Genomic DNA, 13,608 nt, shown 5'->3' on the forward strand with positions numbered 1-13,608 from the left:
AAAAGGCAGATTCACATCAGGCTGACGCAACACAGGGGCAGAGGCAAAACGGCGCTTAAGCTCCTGAAAGGCCTCTACAGCATGAGGGGACCAATTAGCAACATCAGCGCCTTGTCTGGTCAAATCAGTCAGTGGTTTAACGACATCCGAAAAACCAGCAATAAATCGGCGGTAAAAGTTGGCAAAGCCCAAAAATCTCTGAAGACCCTTAAGAGAGGAGGGCTGAGTCCAGTCACAAATAGCTTGCACCTTGACGGGATCCATCTCAATGGAAGAGGGAGAAAAAATATACCCCAAAAAGGAAATTTTCTGGACCCCAAAAACGCACTTAGACCCCTTCACACATAAAGAATTAGACCGCAGAACCTGAAAAACTCTCCTGACCTGCTGGACATGAGAGTCCCAGTCATCAGAAAAAATCAGAATATCATCCAGATATATTATCATAAATTTATCCAGAAAATCGCGGAAAATATCATGCATAAAAGACTGGAAAACTGAAGGGGCATTAGAAAGACCAAAAGGCATGACCAAATACTCAAAGTGGCCCTCGGGCGTATTAAATGCGGTCTTCCACTCATCCCCCTGCCTGATCCGCACCAAATTATACGCCCCACGAAGATCAATTTTAGAGAACCACTTAGCACCCTCTATACGAGCAAACAAATCAGTAAGCAATGGCAATGGGTATTGATACTTAACAGTGATCTTATTCAGAAGCCGATAATCAATACATGGTCTCAAAGAGCCGTCTTTTTTTGAGACAAAGAAAAACCCAGCTCCCAAGGGAGAAGAGGATGGACGAATATGTCCCTTTTCCAAAGACTCCTTTATATATTCCCGCATAGCAGCATGTTCCGGCACAGACAAATTAAACAAACGACCCTTTGGATATTTACAACCCGGTATCAAATCTATGGCACAATCGCACTCACGGTGCGGAGGTAACGACCCAAGCTTGGGTTCGTCAAAGACGTCTTGATAATCAGAGAGGAACTCAGGGACTTCAGAGGGAATGGACGACGAAATAGAAACCAAAGGTACGTCCCCATGAATACCCTTACATCCCCAGCTCAACACAGACATTGCTCTCCAGTCCAAGACTGGGTTGTGAGACTGCAACCATGGCAATCCCAGTACCAAATCGTCATGTAAATTATACAGCACCAGGAAACGAATAATCTCCTGGTGATCCGGATTGATACGCATGGTTACTTGTGTCCAGTATTGTGGTTTATTATTAGCCAATGGGGTGGAGTCAATCCCCTTCAGAGGAATAAGAGTCTCCAAAGGCTCTAAATCAAAACCACAACGATTGGCAAAGGACCAATCCATAAGACTCAGAGCGGCGCCAGAGTCAACATAGGCGTCCGTGGCAATGGATGACAAAGAGCAAATCAGGGTTACAGACAAAATAAACTTAGACTGAATGGTGCTAATGGAAACAGACTTATCAAGCTTCTTTGTACGCCTAGAGCATGCTGATATAACATGAGTAGAATCCCCACAATAGAAACACAATCCATTCTTCCGTCTAAAATTCTGTCGCTCGCTCCTGGACAGAATTCTATCACACTGCATACTTTCTGGCGTCTTTTCCACAGACACCGCCAGATGGTGCACCGGTTTGCGCTCCCGCAGACGCCTATCAATCTGAATAGCCATTGTCATGGACTCATTCAGACCTGCAGGCAAAGGGAACCCCACCATAACATCCTTAACGGCATCAGAGAGACCTTCTCTGAAAGTTGCCGCCAAGGCGCACTCATTCCACTGAGTAAGCACAGACCATTTACGGAATTTTTGGCAGAAAACTTCAGCTTCGTCTTGCCCCTGAGATAGTGCCATCAAAGTTTTTTCTGCCTGAAGTTCCAAATGAGGTTCCTCATAAAGCAAGCCCAAGGCCAGAAAAAACGCATCCACATCGCGTAACGCAGGATCCCCTGCTGGCAATGAGAAGGCCCAATCTTGAGGGTCACCCCTGAGCAAGGAAATCACAATCCTAACCTGCTGAGCAGGGTCTCCAGCTGAACGAGACTTCAGGGACAAATAAAGCTTACAATTATTTCGGAAATTCTGGAAGCTAGCTCTATTCCCTGTGAAGAACTCCGGCAAAGGAATTCTCGGCTCAGATACCGGAGCATGTACCACAAAATCTTGTAAATTTTGTACTTTCGTGATGAGATTATTCAAACCCGCAGTTACACTCTGGAGATCCATTATTGTCAGGTGCACACAGAGCATACAGAGATTAGGAGGAGAGAGAGAGAAAAGACTGCAGCAAGGCAGACTGGAGGAAAAAAAAAAAAAAATTTCAGCAGACTTCTTATAACTCTCCTTTCTCAACCTGGGTCTTTAACACTTAACTGGCCGGTCAAACTGTCATGATCTCTGCAGGCAGAGATCATAGCAAGCCTATAGAGGGACAAGCTCTCGGAAGATGGAACTATACTGACCATGAACTAAGCCTGCCGCGCAACTAGAAATAGCCAGGTAGCATTTCCTATTTATCGCTAGATGCCCAGCTCTGGCCTAAGACCTAAATAGCTAGCAGAGGGAAATATAAGACCTGGCTCACCTCTAGAGAAATATTCCAAAGAAGACAGTAGCCCCCCACATATAATGACGGTGAGTTCAGATGAAACAACAAACGCAGCAGGAAAATAGTCTTAGCAAATTTGAGGTCCGCTTACTAGATAGCAGAAGACAGATAGTATACTTTCATGGTCAGCAGAAAAACACTAACAAAACACCATCCAGAGATTACCTTAAACTCTGGCATTAACTCATAACGCCAGAGTAGCAATCCCTGATCAACGAGAGCTTTCCAGACACAGTAACAAAACTTCAGCTGTGAACTGGAACAAATAGGCAAAACAAAACATGGACAAAAGTCCAACTTATCTAGTAGTAGTCTAGAAGCAGGAACAAGCACTGAGAGGCATCAGATAACATTGTTGACCGGCAAGAAACCACCAGAGAAATGAGCTTAAATAGCGACACCCACTACTGATGGAATCAGGTGAAACAGGAAAGAGGATGACAAGTCCAATTCCACAAGCGGCCACCGGGGGAGCCCAGAATCCAAATTCACAACAGACACCGGAAGATCCAGGCGAAAGGACACAGGATTAAGGATCTCCAATATCCTGTAAGGACCAATGAATCGAGGCTTAAGTTTGGGAGAGGAGACCTTCATAGGAACAAATCGAGAAGACAGCCATACCAAATCCCCAACACGAAGTCGGGGACCCACACCGCGGCGGCGATTGGCAAAACGCTGAGCCTTCTCCTGTGACAACTTCAAGTTGTCCACCACATGATTCCAGATCCGCTGCAACCTATCCACCACAGAATCCACTCCAGGACAGTCAGAAGGCTCCACATGTCCTGAGGAAAAACGAGGATGGAAACCGGAGTTGCAGAAAAATGGCGAAACCAAGGTGGCAGAACTAGCCCAATTATTAAGGGCAAATTCAGCCAACGGCAAGGAGGTCACCCAATCATCCTGATCAGAAGAGACAAAACACCTCAAATACGCCTCCAGAGTCTGATTAGTTCGTTCCGTTTGTCCGTTAGTCTGTGGATGAAAAGCGGAGGAAAACGACAAATCAATGCCCATCCTACCACAAAAGGATCGCCAGAACCTGGAAACAAACTGGGATCCTCTGTCCGACACAATATTCTCAGGAATGCCGTGCAAACGAACCAGGTTCTGGAAGAACACAGGAACCAGATCAGAAGAGGAAGGCAGCTTAGGCAAAGGAACCAGATGGACCATCTTGGAGAAATGATCACATATCACCCAGATGACAGACATGCCCTTAGACACCGGAAGATCCGAAATGAAATCCATAGAGATGTGTGTCCAAGGTCTCTTCGGGACAGGCAAGGGCAAGAGCAACCCGCTGGCACGAGAACAGCAAGGCTTAGCTCGAGCACAAGTACCACAGGACTGAACAAATGACCGCACATCCCTTGACAAGGAAGGCCACCAAAAGGACCTGGCCACCAGATCTCTGGTGCCAAAAATTCCCGGGTGCCCTGCCAACACTGAGGAATAAACCTCGGAAATGACTCTGCTGGTCCATTTAGCAGGCACAAACAATCTGTCAGGTGGACAAGAGTCAGGCCTACCAGCCTGAAATCTCTGCAACACACGTCGCAGATCTGGAGAAATAGCTGACAAGATAACTCCTTCCTTAAGAATACCCTCAGGTTCAGCGACTCCAGGAGCATCAGGCACAAAGCTCCTAGACAGAGCATCGGCCTTCACATTCTTAGAACCTGGTAAATACGAGACCACAAAGTCAAAACGGGAGAAAAACAATGACCAGCGGGCCTGTCTAGGATTCAGGCGTTTAGCAGACTCGAGATACATCAAATTTTTGTGATCAGTCAAGACCACCACACGATGCTTAGCACCCTCGAGCCAATGACGCCACTCCTCAAATGCCCACTTCATGGCCAACAACTCCCGATTGCCCACATCATAATTTCGCTCTGCCGGCGAAAATTTCCTAGAGAAAAAGGCACAAGGTCTCATAGTAGAGCAACCAGGGCCTCTCTGCGACAAAACGGCCCCTGCCCCAATCTCCGAAGCATCCACCTCAACCTGAAAGGGAAGTGAGACGTCAGGCTGGCACAAAACAGGCGCCGAAGTAAACCGGCGTTTCAACTCCTGGAAAGCCTCCACGGCAGCAGGAGCCCAGTTAGCTACATCAGAGCCTTTCTTGGTCATATCCGTCAGCGGTTTAACAACGCTAGAGAAATTTGCGATAAAACGACGGTAGAAGTTAGCAAAACCCAAGAACTTCTGAAGACTCTTAACTGACGAGGGTTGAGTCCAATCATGAATAGCTCGGACCTTGACTGGATCCATCTCCACTGCAGAAGGGGAAAAAATGAACCCCAAAAAGGGAACCTTCTGTACACCAAAGAGACACTTTGAGCCTTTTACAAACAAAGAATTTTCACGCAGAATCTCAAAAACCATCCTGACGTGCTCCACATGCGAGTCCCAATCATCAGAAAAAACCAGAATATCATCCAGATAAACAATCAAAAATTTATCCAGATACTTCCGGAAAATGTCATGCATGAAGGACTGAAAAACTGAAGGTGCATTAGAGAGCCCAAATGGCATCACCAAGTACTCAAAATGACCTTCGGGCGTATTGAATGCGGTCTTCCATTCATCGCCCTGCCTAATGCGCACAAGGTTGTACGCACCACGAAGGTCTATCTTGGTGAACCACTTGGCACCTTTAATCCGGGCAAACAAATCTGACAACAGCGGCAAAGGATACTGAAATTTGACAGTGATCTTATTTAAAAGCCGATAGTCAATACAAGGCCTCAAAGATCCGTCCTTTTTGGCCACAAAAAAGAATCCCGCACCAAGAGGGGAAGAAGAAGGACGGATATGCCCCTTCTCAAGAGACTCCTTGATATATGAACGCATCGCGGTATGTTCAGGTACCGACAGATTAAACAGTCTCCCCTTAGGAAACTTACTGCCAGGAATCAAATCTATTGCACAGTCACATTCCCTATGAGGAGGCAGTGCACTGGACTTAGACTCGCTGAAGACATCCTGATAATCAGACAAATACGCCGGAACTTCCGAAGGCGTAGAAGATGCAATAGACAAGGGCAGGGAATCTCCGTGAATTCCATGGCAGCCCCAGCTTGACACTGACATAGCCTTCCAGTCCAAGACTGGATTATGGGTCTGTAACCATGGCAAACCCAAAACAACCAAATCATGCATTTTATGTAGAACAAGAAAACGTATTACCTCCCGATGTTCGGGAGTCATGCACATGGTAACCTGTGTCCAAAACTGCGGTTTATTTTTTGCCAATGGCGTAGAGTCAATGCCCCTAAGAGGGATAGGATTTTCCAATGGCTCAAGCACAAATCCGCAGCGCTTGGCAAATGACAGATCCATAAGGCTCAGGGCAGCACCTGAGTCCACAAACGCCATGACAGGATACGATGACAGTGAGCAAATCAAAGTTACAGATAGAATAAATTTAGGTTGCAAATTACCAATGGCGACCGGACTAACAACCTTAGTAAGACGTTTAGAGCATGCTGAGATAACATGTGTAGAATCACCACAGTAGTAACACAAGCCATTCTGGCGTCTATGAATTTTCCGCTCATTTCTAGTCAGGATTCTATCACATTGCATTAAATCAGGTGCCTGTTCAGACAACACCATGAGAGGATTTGCGGTTTTGCGCTCCCGCAACCGCCGGTCGATTTGAATAGCCAGGGCCATAGAATCATTCAGACCTGTGGGAATGGGAAAACCCACCATCACATTCTTAATGGCTTCAGAAAGGCCATTTCTAAAATTTGCAGCCAATGCACACTCGTTCCACTGGGTCAGCACGGACCATTTCCGAAATTTTTGGCAATACACTTCGGCCTCGTCCTGGCCCTGAGACATCGCCAGCAAGGCTTTTTCTGCCTGAATCTCAAGATTGGGTTCCTCATAAAGCAAACCGAGCGCCAGAAAAAACGCATCAATGTCAGCCAATGCCGGATCTCCTGGCGCCAGCGAGAAGGCCCAATCCTGAGGGTCGCCCCGTAAAAAAGAAATAACAATTTTTACTTGCTGAGCGGAGTCTCCAGATGAACAGGGTCTCAGGGACAAAAACAATTTACAATTATTCCTGAAATTTCTAAATTTAAATCGGTCTCCGGAAAATGGTTCAGGAATCGGTATCTTAGGTTCTGACATAGGATTTCTGATAACATAATCTTGTATGCCCTGCACACGAGCAGCAAGCTGGTCCACACTTGTAATCAAGGTCTGGACATTCATGTCTGCAGCAAACACAAGCCACTCAGAGTTAAAGGGGAAAAGAAAAAAAAATGAGAAAGAGAAAAAAAACCTCAGAACTTTCTTTCTTATAATCCCGCTTCTGCAATGCATTTAACATTTAATACGGGCCTGGCAAACTGTTATGACCCCAATGGCGAGGGTCTCAGAGATATCAGCAAGTCTGCGAAGTACAAAAATCCAGCTCATAGGGCAGTGGTAACTGGGTTGACCATATATCTACTCCTAACGCCAACACTAGAAGTAGCCGGGGAACATGCCTACGTTGGTCGCTAGATGTCTCGCGCCAGCCGGAGGACTAACTACCCCTAGAAGAGGAAAACAAAGACCTCTCTTGCCTCCAGAGAATAGACCCCAAAAGTAGGATACAAGCCCCCCACAAATAATAACGGTGAGGTAAGAGGAAATGACAAACACAGAGATGAACTAGGTTTAGCAAAGAGAGGCCCGCTTACTAATAGCAGAATGTAGTAAGATAACTTATATGGTCAACAAAAACCCTAACAAAATTCCACACTGGAGATTCAAGAACCCCCGAACCGTCTAACGGCCCGGGGGGAGAACTCCAGCCTCCCTAGAGCTTCCAGCAAGGAAAGGATACAGATAATGAACAAGCTGGACAAAAATGCAAACAAAAACAAATAGCAAAAAGCAAGAAAGCGGACTTAGCTTAATCACGCAGGAACCAGGATCAGTAGACAAGAGCACTACAGATTAGCTCTGATATCAACGTTGCCAGGCATTGAACTGAAGGTCCAGGGAGCTTATATAGCAACACCCCTGACCTAACGACCCAGGTGAGCATACAAGGGATGATAGACATACCCAGAGTAAAATCACTAGTAGCCACTAGAGGGAGCCAAAAGGTAAATTCACAACATATCCCACCGCTACACGGGAGTGGGAAGAGAGTGGCCAAGTGCCAGAATAGGCGCATCTTCCAGATGTGCCTTTTCTGGGGTGGCTGGGGGCAGATGTTTGTAGCCAGGGGGGGGCCAATAACACAGGTCAACAAAAAAAATTTTTTTTTCTGGTGTCCAAAATATTTTAATGAATTTGGGGTATTTTTGGGTTGCTGATTCTGAATATGCTATCAGTTTTGCCAGATTGGCTCAAGTTTTTGACATTTTTGGTATCTTATTTATAGCACTTGTTGGTAAATGCGACGCATCATCTCATTAATTTCTTTGGATTAGTACTTGAACTGAGCAGTTCTCAATATAGTTTTGTGTTAATTAGTGTTCTAAAAGTTTGTTCATAGCTTGATTTTTGCACTAACTTTATGTTGTTGTCTGTTTTCCAGTGAAAAGCATGAACTCATCAAGAAGAAGTTGTCTTAACGATCCAGACTCATTCTGTTACATTTGTGGTGAATACACACTGCCAAAACATAGAAGAAACATAACAGACTTCGTAAAAAAAGTGTATTTTGCCTATTTTGGGGTTATGCTTGGGGACCAAGACAAGTTTTGGGCACCACACATAGTGTGCAAAGCATGTATCGAATTATTACGAAAATGGAGCAAAGGACAAAGAAAAAGCTTCAAATTTGGTGTTCCAATGGTGTGGAGAGAGCCAAAAAATAATCATGATGACTGTTATTTCTGTACAGTGCAAGTGCAAGGATTCAATAAGCATAAGAAACGAAAATGGGAGTAACATGGAATCTGCAAGAAGGCCTGTCCCTCATTGTGAAGATGTGCCTGTACCTGTGTTTACCATAAATAACAGTCATCATGATGATTTTTTGGCTCTCTCCACACCATTGGAACACCAAATTTGAAGCTTTTTCTTTGTCCTTTGCTCCATTTTCGTAATAATTCGATACATGCTTTGCACACTATGTGTGGTGCCCAAAACTTGTCTTGGTCCCCAAGCATAACCCCAAAATAGGCAAAATACACTTTTTTTACGAAGTCTGTTATGTTTCTTCTATGTTTTGGCAGTGTGTATTCACCACAAATGTAACAGAATGAGTCTGGATCGTTAAGACAACTTCTTCTTGATGAGTTCATGCTTTTCACTGGAAAACAGACAACAACATAAAGTTAGTGCAAAAATCAAGCTATGAACAAACTTTTAGAACACTAATTAACACAAAACTATATTGAGAACTGCTCAGTTCAAGTACTAATCCAAAGAAATTAATGAGATGATGTGTCACATTTACCAACAAGTGCTATAAATAAGATACCAAAAATCTCAAAAACTTGAGCCAATCTGGCAAAACTGATGACATATTCAGAATCAGCACCCCAAAAATACCCTAAATTCGATGAAATATCTTTGGCACCAAAAATGCTGTTGACCAGTGTAATCATGGACCCTCTCTAGGCTATTAATATCTGCCCTCAGTCACTGGCTTTACCACTCTGGTGGAGAAAATTGCGCGGGAGCCCACGCCAATTTTTTCCGCCATTTAGCCCTTTATTTTACAAGCTACAGCGCCGAAATTTTGCACATACACACTACTAACATTAGTAGTGTGGAATATGCAAAAAAAAGGGGGATATGACATGGTTTACTGTATGTAAACCATGTCTCATATCATGTCAGGTTTAGGCAGGAGAAATGAAAAGCCGGCAATTGAATTACCGGCTTTTCACATATATCGCGCTGAAGTAAATATAAAAATATATAGATTTCCCATTGACTTGCATTGGGTTTCGTGTTTCGGCCGATCCCCGACTTTTCAAGAAGATCGGCAGATTTCACTCGACTCGACTTTTGAGAAAGTCGAGTTTCGCGAAACCCGACTCGACCTCAAAAAAGGAAAAGTCGCTCAACCCTACATGTCGCATCTCCCCTTTGATGTGGGCTCCGGCGGTGAGCCCACATCAAAGCCAGGACACGTCAGCTGTTTTGTACAGCTGACATGTGCCAGCAATAGCGGCAGGTGGAATCACAATCCACCCGCCGCTATTAACTAGTTAAATGCCGCTGTCAAACTCTGACAGCGGCATTTAACAATCGCTTCCGGCCATTTGGCCAGAAATCCGCGCACCGTTAACCCCCCTCATGTGATCAAGGGTCATCTGTACGTTGGTATAACAACCAGAGGTCTCCTGAAGACCTCTAGGGTTGTTGATGCCAGATTGCTACGAGCGCCACCCTGTGGTCGGCGCTCATAGCAATGCAGTAATTCTGTTACATAGGAGCGATCTATGCATCGTTCATACGTAGCAGAGCCGATCAGGCTATGCCAGCTTCTAGTCTCCCATGGAGGCTATTGAAGCATGGCAAAAGTAAAAAAAAAATGTTTTAAAAAATTTGAAAACAATAAAAAATATAAAATTTTAAATCACCCCCCTTTCACCCCATTCAAAATAAAACAATTAAAAAAAATGAAACCTACACATATTTGGTATTGCTGCATTCAGAATAGCCCGATCTGTCAATAAAAAAAAAAGAATGAACCTAATTGCTAAACGGCGTAGCGAGAAAAAAAAAATCAAAAAGCCAGAATTACGTTTTTTTGGTCACCGCAATATTGCATTAAAATGCAATAACGGGCGATCAAAAGAACCTATCTGCACCAAAATGGTATACTTAAAAACGTCAACTCGGCACACAAAAAAATAAGCCCTCACCCCACCCGAGATCCCAAATGGAGATGCTACGGGTCTCGGAAACTTGCACAATTTTTTTCTTTAGCAAAGTTTGGAATTTTTTTTCACCCTTTAGATAAAAAAGAGTCTAGACATGTTTGGTGTCTATCAACTCATAATGGCCTGGAGAATCATAATGTCTGGTCAGTTTTAGCATTTAGTAAACCTAGCAAAAAAGCCAAACAAAAAACAAGTGTGGGATTGTAGTTTATTTGCAATTTCATCACACTTGGAATTTTGTTTCCCAATTTCTAGTGCACGACATGGTAAAACCAATGATGTTGTTCAAAAGTACATCTCGTCCTGCAAAAAAACAAGCCCTCACATGGCTTATTGATGGAAAATTAAATAGTTATGGCTCTGGGAAGAAGGGGAGCGAAAAACGAAAACAAAAACGAAAAAGGGGTTAAGATTATTCTGCAGGTTATTAGTGTTACAATGCTATATGGCTGACAATGAAAGTGTGGCTACTAGGAAAAAATTTACTTTATTCCTTCGCCGGCTTTCAGTCATCAAAGCGAGCCTGGAGTGACTTCAGTCAGCGCTCAGTACACAGAGAACGGAGGCTGTAAGCATGCCCCACCACTTTGACAGCTCACTCTGCAGTGATGGGATGTGCTTATAGCCACCATTCATTAGGTACTGAGCGGTGATTGAAGCCACAATGGTCTAACCTCTATGAGTGAAAGCCGGCTGCTACCGGGTGGAATTAAAACTCATTATCAGTAGTTTTGCTACCAGGGGGAAACCAAGAAGGCTGTGCCATGGACCTCGCGCTCTGAGGAGCCCACCCAAAGCTAAGCTACTGTAACTGTATTGCATGTGCAGCGCTCCCATGCAGTTACAGTCTGCGGCAGTGCAGGGAGACTCAATCTCCCTGCACTGCCACCCGGTCGGTATGGGACCCTTGAGCATGTGGGAGGTCCAGCACCAGGCCCCCCCACCAATCATTACAAATACCACTGCATTGACAGGATGATGATAAAGTAGAAAGCAATGATAAGACAGGGAGCGACATGCTCCTTCTCTCATCATTCCCCCTCTGCCTCTGACGTCAATGAGGCAAATAGTGACAGTAGGCGTGATGATGTCAGTGCATGGTGCCCACTGTGTTGACATGGGTAGATTCTTGGAGCGGTAGAGGAATGAGGAGGAGAGGAGTATTTTTTATGGGGAGTGCAATATACTGTATGAAGGCCTATGTGGAGTGCATTATACTATATGGAGGCCTTTGGGGAGAGCATTATACTGTATAAAAGACTTTGTGGAGTGCATTATACTATATAAAGGCCTATGGGAAGTGCATTATACTGTATAGATGCCTTTGTGGAGTGCATTATACTATTATAGGCTTATAGGGGATGCATTATACTATATGGAGGCCTATGGGGAGTATGGTGGAGGATCCATAATGCTGTGTGGTCGCATTGCTGCGTCTGGCTCTGGAGGCCTTGACCATATCAAAGGAATCATGAAATAAGAGAATTATTATGAGATTTTTGAACAAAATGTCCTACTTAGTGTAAGAAAACTTGGTTTGAGTAGACGATCATGGGTCCTCCAGCAAGACAATGACCCAAAGCGCACATCCAAAAGTATACAGGAATGGTTGAAAAGAAAAAAATGGACTGTTTTAAAATGGCCACCAATGAGTCCTGACCTCAATCCCATTGAAAGTCTTTGGGGTGAGCAGAAATTTGCCATTGGGAAAAAGAACCCTGCAAACAATCAAGAGCTTAAACAAATTGCAAGGGAAGAGTGTGAGAAAATACCAGACGAGAAGGGCAAGAAGCTTATAGATGGCTACAAGAAACATTTGGAGGCTGTCATCAATGCCAAAGAATGTACAACCAAGTATTAATTAGGGGTGCCTTCATTGTGGCGCATGCTGTTTTTTCAGTTTCTGAAATTGCAACATGTAAGTTGAAAAACAATGTTTTATTGCTGCATTACTTTGGACCACTAATTAAAAAGTCTTGAGGATACAACTTTGGCACATTTAACTTTATTTCTGAAAATATTATACAGTCTATGAAAAAAAATGAAGAGGTGCCAATAATGGTGACCAGCACTGTGTGGAGAGTGCTTTATACTATATGGAGGCCTATTGGTAGTGCATTATCTAATATATAAAGCTGAGTGTGTGTGTGTGTGTGTGTGTGTGTGTGTGTGTGTGTGTGTGTGTGTGTGTCTGTATGTCCGGGATTGGCATCTGCACCGTCGCAGCTACAGCCACAAAATTTTGCACAGGCACACGTCTGGACCCCGAGAGCGTTATAGGCTATGTTGTGAGGCGAAATTTTAACCCCGCTTGTACCAATTCACCAATTTTGCCCCTATCTACATAATGGGGAAAGAGTGAAAGGAAAAGTGTTAGAGGCAAATTGACAGCTGCCAGATGTGAACAAGGGGGACTTAAAGATGGCGCCAAAGAGTATATACTGTACAGTTGCTAAGGTGGGGCCCCGACATGGCATACTCACCACACATGGGGATATGAATACACACACAAAATGCCCCACACACTACCACGTGCTTGAACATATATACCACCCTCAGCACACATTTCACCACACATACACCAACCTCGCTACATAAAAGTCGAAACACAAAAGTCGCCACTCAAAACTCGCCACGCGCAAAATTCGCCACATGAAAAACTCGCCACATGGAAAACTAGGCTCATGCAAAACTCGCCACACGTGCAAAACTCACCTCATGGAAAACTCGCCACACGCAAAACTTGCACATGCGGAAAAATTGCCACATGCACAAAAGTTGCAACACATGCAAAAGTTGCCTCACACAAAACTTGAACATACTCAAAACGCATCACACATAAAATTCGCCACACGCAAAACTCGCTATGCGCAAAACTTGCTGCACACAACTTGCTATACTAACCTGTAACAAGGAACTCGACACACAAAAAGTTGCTACATGTTGCCACACAAAACTCATCTCACAAAAGTCGCTACATGCATGTCGCCACACGCAACTCAACACACACAACTTGACACATGAAACTCGCCCTAAAACACACACAAGTCTGGTATTATCCTTCAAAAATAAAAATCTGATTATTAAGCAGACAAACTACAAGAGCAACAAATGTACCATATAGGAAATACGGCAGCTGTCAGT

At 44.2% G+C, this 13,608-nt stretch overlaps 1 protein-coding gene across 1 annotated transcript in view; it reads left to right on the top strand.

The window, feature by feature from the left end:
- Positions 1-13,608, top strand: part of DLC1 (DLC1 Rho GTPase activating protein) — a 705,112-nt gene that overhangs the window by 296,895 nt on the left and 394,609 nt on the right. The window lies entirely within an intron of this gene.

This window comes from Ranitomeya variabilis, chromosome 1 (assembly GCF_051348905.1).
Source record: "Ranitomeya variabilis isolate aRanVar5 chromosome 1, aRanVar5.hap1, whole genome shotgun sequence".
Classification (NCBI taxonomy): Eukaryota; Metazoa; Chordata; class Amphibia; order Anura; family Dendrobatidae; genus Ranitomeya; species Ranitomeya variabilis.